The sequence below is a fragment of the Sarcophilus harrisii genome, chromosome 2 (genome assembly GCF_902635505.1).
Source record: "Sarcophilus harrisii chromosome 2, mSarHar1.11, whole genome shotgun sequence".
Lineage (NCBI taxonomy): Eukaryota > Metazoa > Chordata > Mammalia > Dasyuromorphia > Dasyuridae > Sarcophilus > Sarcophilus harrisii.
The window spans coordinates 545,021,601-545,030,350 of record NC_045427.1 but is presented as its reverse complement, the minus strand read 5'-3'; the positions used below and the strand labels follow the sequence as shown (position 1 = coordinate 545,030,350).

At 33.4% G+C, this 8,750-nt stretch overlaps 1 pseudogene; it reads right to left on the bottom strand.

Annotated features, from left to right (window-relative positions):
* Positions 1 to 5,576: 5,576 nt before the first annotated feature.
* On the bottom strand, positions 5,577 to 7,776 carry LOC100933770 (annotated as a pseudogene).
* Between the last annotated feature and the right edge of the window lie 974 nt (positions 7,777 to 8,750).

The window sequence follows — 8,750 nt, the reverse complement described above, 5'->3', positions numbered from 1 at the left end:
AAAAGAAAGCATATTTAGGCCCACTATATGAAGGTCATTTAGATAGTTAAACCTCCCCAGCATCTGTATAGAATTGACAGAATGTTTCCCATATTTCTTATGCATATGGTCCAGGAAATATAGTGTCCTTGATTCACAAGTATGCATGGCAAATAGCTCATTTTTATAAAGAAATGTAGATATAGAAAAGAGAGGATCTCTTCAAATAAGGAAATTGTTCTGTATTCTACCAGAGAACAGAACCTGATCTATGTTTTTAAACATATCATAATAGAGAACTGCACCTGTTACTCATCTTTTTTTCTGTGAAATTCAAAGGTCTTTAAAGAAGATTAAAAAATAAGAACATTTTAGAGATGGAGCCAAAATGACAGAGAAAAGGCAATGACTCACCTGAGCTCTCCCTCAAACCTCTTTGAATACCCTAAAATAATTCCATAAAACAATTTCTGGAGTGGCTGAGCCCACAAAAGGAGAGGGTGAACAAATTTTCCAATCAAATAAAGTTAGAAGATTGACCAAAAGGCTCTGTTGTACCTGCATAAGAGTGGAGTACAGTTCAACACAGCTCTGGCCCCAGAAAACCAAGAACAGACTTTGGGAACCACTGAATCCACAGCAGCTGCTGCTGCTTCCAGAACTCTAAGCTCACAGATGGTAAGGAGATGGAAAAACTGGTCAGGAGATTTCTTTGCTAGCACTGAGGCAAGAATTGTGTTGGTTTGTCTATACTCAGATCTGGGTCACAGTCCTAGGTGGCGTTCCCAGGTTAAGGAGGACAATTAGCACCCCAGAGCTTGAAGGCCATTGTGGAGCAAGGATTCTTGTTATAATTTAAGGGCAGAAAAGAGTGCTTGTGCTTTCTTAAAAACCTGAGCACAGGGCAGGAGAATAATAAACACACCTCTCCTTAGATCATACCGACTTGAAAGAATTGAAAACTCATAGGTTCTTAAAAGTATCTGTGAAAACAGCTGCATAAAAACCCTAAAGTTTGGAACAATTCACCCTCTACTCTGGAAGCACAGCCATAGATGGGCTGAAAAAAAATGAAAATAAAGTAAGAAAAGTAGAGAAAACATTGGGAAGAAACATAAGTGATAAAAGGAAATCATGAAAAACAAGTCAACTTGGTAAAGTAGACACACACACAAAAAATACTGAAGAAAATAACACCTTAAAAAAACAAACTGGGCCAAATGGTAAAAGAGGCACAAAAGCCAGTGAGGATGTGAATGACTTAAAAAGAAGTAACAAAATGGAAAGATTCACTGAAGAAAAATCTCCTTAAAGTAGAATTGGAGTGGCAGTTAGATGCTGCAGTAGATAGAGTGCTGGCTCTAAATTCAGAAGAACCTGAGTTCAAATCCAGTCTCAGACACTTAGCACTTTGTAGCTGTGTGTCTGTGGGCAAGGCACTTAACCCTAATTGCTTAAAAAATAAAAACTAGCCAAATGGAAAAGGAGATAGAAAAGCTCACTAAAGAAAATATTACTTAAAACATTAGAATTGGGCAAATGGAAGTTAATAACTTTATGAGAGATTATGAAATCATCAAATAAAATCAAAAGAATAAAAAAAAGAAATATGAAATGAGTCATTAAGGGAAAAACTGACCAGGAAAATAGATCCAGGAGAGATAATTAAAAATTTTATTGAACTATCTGAAAGTCATGATCAAGAAAAGAATCCTAGACATCTTTCAAAAAACTATGATGGAAAACTCTGCTTATATTTTAGAATGGGGATGGAGGGTAAAATAGGAATTGAAAGAATACTAATCAACTCCTGGAAGAGATCCCAAAATGAAAACTCCTGGGGATATTATGGCCAAATTTCTAAGCTCCTAGGTCAAAGAAAAAATATTGTGAGCAGTCAGAAAACAAACAAACTATTGTGGAATTACCATAAGGATAATAGGTTTTATACTAAAGAACAGAAGACTTAGAATATAATATTTTGGTGGCAAAGAAGTTAGGATGACAACCAATAGTTGTTTACCTAACAAAACTTAGTTTACTCTTTCAGGGGATAAAGTGGATATTCAGTGAAATAGAGGACTTTCAAACATTTCTCATGAAAATTCGCGCTGAATAGAAAATTTGACTTTCAAATACAAGACCCAAGAGAAACTTAAAAAGGTAAATGGGAAAGAAAAATCACAAGGGAATTAATGTTTAAACTGTTTACATTCCAACATGAGAAGATAATATTTGTAACTAATGAGAACTTTTTCATTATTAGGGAGGGTAGAATATATATGTGTGTGTGTGTGTGTGTGTGTGTGTGTGTGTGTGTGTGTTTATATATATATATATATATATATATATATGTATAAGATACAACTATGAGTTGAATATGAAAGGATGATATTTAGAAAAAATAAAATTAAGGATTGAGAGAAAAATGCAGTTGGCGAAAGAGGAAAGGGAGGGTTGAGTGGAGTAAATTATCTCACATGAAATAAGCGAGAAAAAAACTTTTACAGTGGAGAGAAAAATGGGGAAGTGAGAGGGAGAGTGGCTCATAGAAAGCATAACATACATACTCAATTGGGCATAGAAATCTCTATCTTATGTTACACAAAAGTAGGAGGGGAAGGGAATAAAAAAAGGTCTGTGTCAGCAACAGCAAGATTATATGATAATCATTTTTGATGGATGTGGTCCTTTTCAACAGCAAGATGATTTTGGCCAGTTCCAATGGTTTGTGATGAAGAGAGCCATCTGCACCCCAAAAGAGGACTGTGGGGACTGAGTATGGATCACAATACACATTTTCACCTTTTTTATTATTTGCTTTCATTTTGTTTTCTTTTTCATTTTTTTTTCCTTTTTGATCTGGTTTTTCTTGTGCACCATGCTAATTGTGGAACTATGTATGGAAAAATTGGACATATTTAACATATTGGATTACTTGCTATTTAAGGGATGGAATGGAGGGAAGGGAAGGGGAAAATGGAACACAAGGTTTTGTAGGGGTGAATGTTGAAATGTTTGAATTTTGAATTGAATTGAATGTTGAAAATTATTCATATGTTTTCAAAATAAAAAGCTTTAACCAAATCTCTCTCTCTCTCTCTCTCTCTCTCTCTCTCTCTCTCTCTCTCTCTGTGTGTGTGTGTGTGTGTGTGTGTGTGATAGAAAGGAGGGCAAATTGGAAGAGGTAGCAGTCAGAAGCAAAACACTTTTGAGGAGAGAGAATAAACAGGGGGAAATAGGATGGAGGGAAATACAAGTAGCAATTATGATATTATGATCTTATTGGGAATGTGTCTAGCTTCTGTTCATTACAAGTAATGTTTGCTTTAGGTTTTAGATAGATACTGCTTATTATTTTTAAGGAAAGTTCCCTTTTATCCTTATTCAAGTTTTTGTTTTTTACTTTATTTTTCTTAAGAGTTTTCTTTTTGTTTTTTGAACTGCTTTCTTTTACAACATGACTAATATAGAACTATATTTTACATGACTATACATATATAACATATCACATTGCATTCTCAATGAGAGGGGGCAGTGAAAGATTTCAGAACGCAATTTTAAAATGAGTTTTAGAAATTGTTTTTTATAGGTAATTGGGGGAAAATAAAATGGTAAACAAGAAATGACAATTTCTTGTATGGGTAGGTCAGAGGTTCGACTTTATTCTTTATTCCTGGAAATATTTTTCTCCAAGATGTCAAGTAAGTAATAGAGTAAAAAGAAATTTATAAAAATTAGACATAGCTCCAAATAGGGAATTGGCTCCAAAATGAATTAGTGAATTCCACATTATTAAAAGTGATAAAATGGAGATTGGCCCAAAGTCAGTGAGTATTTATTAAATGACTATTTTTCTGAAATCTACACATAGCTTTCACACAAAACATTCATAAAGACAAAAATGAAGTTGTTCCTGTTCTAATGAAGTTTTCATTCTAATAACTATGTGTGTGGCATGGATCTGATATGGGGAGAAGAGTAATAACATATACACAGAAAGTAATTTAACTAAGGAAGCAATATTAACCTCTGGGTGGGCATAGTAATGACAAAAGTGACACATGAGCTGAGCTTTGAAGGATTCTACGAGGTAGGTATGGGAAGGTTGTGTATTCTGAAGCTGTGGGACAGCCTATGCAAAGACATGGAAGGAGAAGATAGATTCTGAATTTGGTAATCAATTAATAGGTCATTTTGTCTTAAATGCAGAATTCATGTAAAATAGAAATTTGGAAGTCATCTGCTTAGAGATGAAAACTGAACCCTTTAGAGCTAGCAAGATCACCAAGATAAGAAGTACAGATAGATAAAAGGGTACAAGGATAGAACCTTGAAGTTCATCCACACAAAGTGAACAGAGAGACAGATGACAATCCAGCTAAGGAGGCTGAGGAGCTTCAGACACATAGGACAAGAACCAATTGAGGGTTTCACCATAGAAATGAAGACTAGAGAGGAAATCCCAGAGACAAAGTTGATTGATTATTTGGGAAGATCTCGAGAGGTCAAGCATGATAAATGTATAGAAATGAATATTACATTTGGTACTTGACATCTTTTGTTGGTCATGGAAAATGCAGTTATTTCTAATCTCTCTTTTTCCCAGTCTTCTCTTTAAGTCCTTCTTTGTCCTAAGCCAAATTCTTAGAAAAAGGCAATCCACTATTAACTAGAGAAATGCAAATTAAGACAATTCTGAGGTATCACTTCACACCTCTAAGATTGACTAAGATGACAGGAAAAGATACTGATAAATGCTGGAGGGGATGTGGGAAAACTGGGACATTAATACACTGTTGGTAAAATTGTGAACTGATGCAACTGTTCTGGAGAGTCATTTGGAACTATGCCTAAAGAGCTACAAAACTGTGCATACCCTTTGAGCTAGCAGTGTCTCTACTGGGTTTATATCACAAAGAGATAATAATCTCTTATAAAAAATATAAACAAAAAAAGAGAAAAGTGCTCACATGTACAAAATATTTGTAGCAACCCATTTTGTAGTGTCAAGGAACTGAAAATTGAGTGGATGTCTATCAATTGCTGAATAAGTTGTAGTATATGAATGTTACGGAATATTATTGTTCTATAAGAAATGACCAACCACTGTGCACAGTAACAACATGATTATGTGATGATCAATTATGATGGACGTGGTCTTTTTAACAATGAGGTAATTTAGACCAATTTCAATAGATGTGATGGAGAGAGCCATTTGCAGCCAGAGTAAGAACTATGGGGACTGAATGTGGATCACAACATAGTATTTTGACCTTTTTTCTTGTTACTGTTGTTATTTACTTGCTTGATTTTACTTTCTCATTTCACCCCCTTTTGATCTGATTTTTCTTGTGCAGTATGATAAATGTGAAAATATGTTTATAAGAATTGCATATGTTTAATCTATATTGGATTACTTGCTGTCTAGGGCAGGAGAGTGGTGGGGAGGGAGAGAGAAAAATTTGGAACACAAGGTTTTGCAAGGGTGAATGTTGAAAATTATCTTTGCATGTATTATGAAAAATAAAAAGGTATTTTTATTTTTAATATTTTTCCCCAAATTTTATTCAATAAGAAACATATATCTATAGTTTTTACTGAGAAGGTTGACCATGTCCACAACCAAATCTATTTCTAAACTGAAATTCTTTTGCTAGCTCCAGCCTCAACCTTCCTGTCAGCCCCAAGGGGAGCAGCACTTCATGTATATATATCTCTGTCAGCTTCACCCTGAGTAAGTCAGGCAGGTCACTCATCCTCCAGACCAGTAGGCCTTAGCCTTCCTGTGTCAGGATGGCTTCTGTGGAGAGTAGTAAGGCACAATCTCAGAGCAGGTGAAGGTAATCCCGAAGGTATTGAATGTATTGAATGCCCTCATTGTTGGTATCAGTAGTAATGCCTCAAAATTGTTCCTTAACATAGCCATGAGACTTTAGAGACTGTGTAGCCTTTATGATAAAGATATTGGGCACATTTTTGTCTGCCAGGTTAGGTTGGCATGTGGACATCCTCCTTGGTTACTATTATTCCCTCCTTAAAAAAGGAGTTCATAGATGGCAATTCATTTCTTCTTGGGCATCAATAACTAGGCAGAGGTGATGGGTGCTGTTCTAGATACAGCCCAGAATAGAAAACGTAAAAGCTATTATTATTTTAAAAAAAGAAATAAAGGTAATTAATTTCATTGTCATTGTCTCTCACTACCTTGATTCTTCAAATGCAGTATGATAAATGCACTCTTTCCAATATGGCTTCTAACCTTGTTACTGAACTTAAATTTCTCTGTCTAAAGTTACCAACAATCTCTTCATTATAAAATCTGATATTTTCCCCTTATCTTCATCCTTCATGACTGCTTGATAGTTTTTAATGCTGTTGATCACTCTTTCCTCCTAACAATTTTCTCTTTATTGGATTTTATTGCTCTGTACAAGTTCTCCAATCTATCCAACTAGTCCTTCTTAAGGTTCTTTGCTGAATTGTTATTCCTATCAAGCGTCCTAACTGTATTCTCTATTAAGGCTCTGAACAGGGATCCCTATTCTTGTTGTTGCATATATTTTTGATGACCTCATTTTTTTCATCTGTTAAATTATTTCTATGTAGATGATTGTCATATATGTGTATTCAACCTAAGTCTCTCATGTGAACTTCAGTCCTACATTACCAGTGATTTTTTTTTTTTTGATACTTTAAAACCAGGTGTCCCAAAGATACCTAAGATATCCTCACACTGAACAGTTCATTGCCTTTACCCCAAAACTTTTTTTTTTCTCTAATCAACTTTCATATTTATTTGAAGGTGATACCAGGCTTCCATTCTTTGCTTTCAGTATTCAATTTTTCCATTCCTAAGACTTATTTACACTTTAAATCTTAATTAAACCTATAATTCCCCCTCTATAGGTTACTATATTACAGTTCACCTTTTTTTGTCTTCTTCCCTGACATCTTTGAAGATATTCAGATTTTGATAGTACACTTGTCCCTTTTACAATACAAATATCTTATTATTAGTTTCTTCCAAATATTTAAATGCATTCACTTTTAAAAATTTCTCTGGACTCCTGTAGTTCCCTAAGACTCAAAGTTTCTATTCAGTTTTATTCTTTTCATCAGGAATATTTGAAGTTCTTTTTAAGATCTTTTTTCCTCCATATAAGATTACGGTTACTCTTACAGGGTAAGTGATTTTTGGTTATGTCTTCATTATCTGCTTTTTGAAATAGAATATCATAAAGTTTTCTCTTTTTTGTAGAAGCTGCCATATCTTGTATTTTTCTAGGCTACTAGTAGACATCTTATGTTTTCTTCTATTTTTTCAATCATTGATTCTTTTTGTCTTATCTCATGGCTTCCTGTTTTGTCTACTTCAGGGAGTCTCTTATTTAAATAAGATTTCCTATCATTGATTCTGTTATTTATTTTTCAAATCTTTCTTCCTTAGCTCTTCACTTATATTTCCATTTATTTATTTATTTTACTTTATTTCTTGATATATTCTTATTGTTCTTTTGGACCAGTCATTTATTTTTCTTGGACATCTTTTAAACCATAACATTACTTTATAATATTCAATATTTCTTCTATTTATTCACACTTCCAACCTCATTTCCTGATGGTGATTTCTGTATCAGTGCCAAGATTCTACCTTCTCCCACATTATTGAATGAGGTATTCTGGTTCTGTTTGGCATTGACTTTGATTCCCTGGGCTCCTATGCCTAGCTTCTACCTTCACAGATGTGTCTGCCCTCAGAATACTGGTAAGCTTCAGTTTCCCTAATTTAGTCATTGTTATGAGCTTCCATTTCTTAGAGAACCTCCTCATTCTATTTATGGTCCTCAGTCTGAATGCTACTGTGAACTCCTAGCTTGTTCTGAGTTCATGTTCACTTTCCCCTATTAGAAAACCTCTTCTAATACTTACAACTTTTTGTCATATTTTTGTATAGTCATGAATTGGAAGAAGAAACTTACAAATAAGTTTTTATTTTTCTTAGTCATTTTTTTTCAAATAGTGTTTTTTTTTTTTAAAGATCCTTGCTAGAGTATATATAGTAAAGTTATATATAACTTTTTACTATTCCATTTTTATAAGAAATCACCTGTTTCTAACATAGTTAGTTTTATGTTTATTCAACCCATGCTGACTCCCATTGAAGTATCACATTCTAAATTGATACAAATTAAGTATTGAATCTAGAAATTAATGATTAATATCCATTTGCAATTTCTTACCACCATTCCTTGATGAACCTTTTATAAATTATTATATGTCTCCATTTCCCATTAATTTAAAACCTATTCTTGAGATCTAGTGAAGTGCCTTATTTAGTAGATGTTTTGTAAATATTGGTTGAATTGAATTTTATTTTTTATTTTTTTTAAATAACTTTTTTATTGACAGATGAATTGAATTTTAAATAATTCTTGATAGTTCCTTAAAAACTATGAAGAACATTTCTAAAATCACATCTGCAAGGTTATTTGACATCATGGTATAGGATTTGTAGACATCGTTTTACATATCTAGAATCCCTATTACTGTAATTGTAATAATGATTATGTTTAAAATTGAATGTATTATTATCTCCTACTTTTGCTGAAATGTAATCATTTTAAAAGTTTTAATCTATATCAATATCTATCTTATGTTGTTATTTTGCTTTTGAAACACTTGGTATCTACTTAAGAGTCTAACTTACATGTTTTACTATTCAATGCCGTAATTAAGTTTGAGCTCCAGTATGACATGATCCCTTTCTC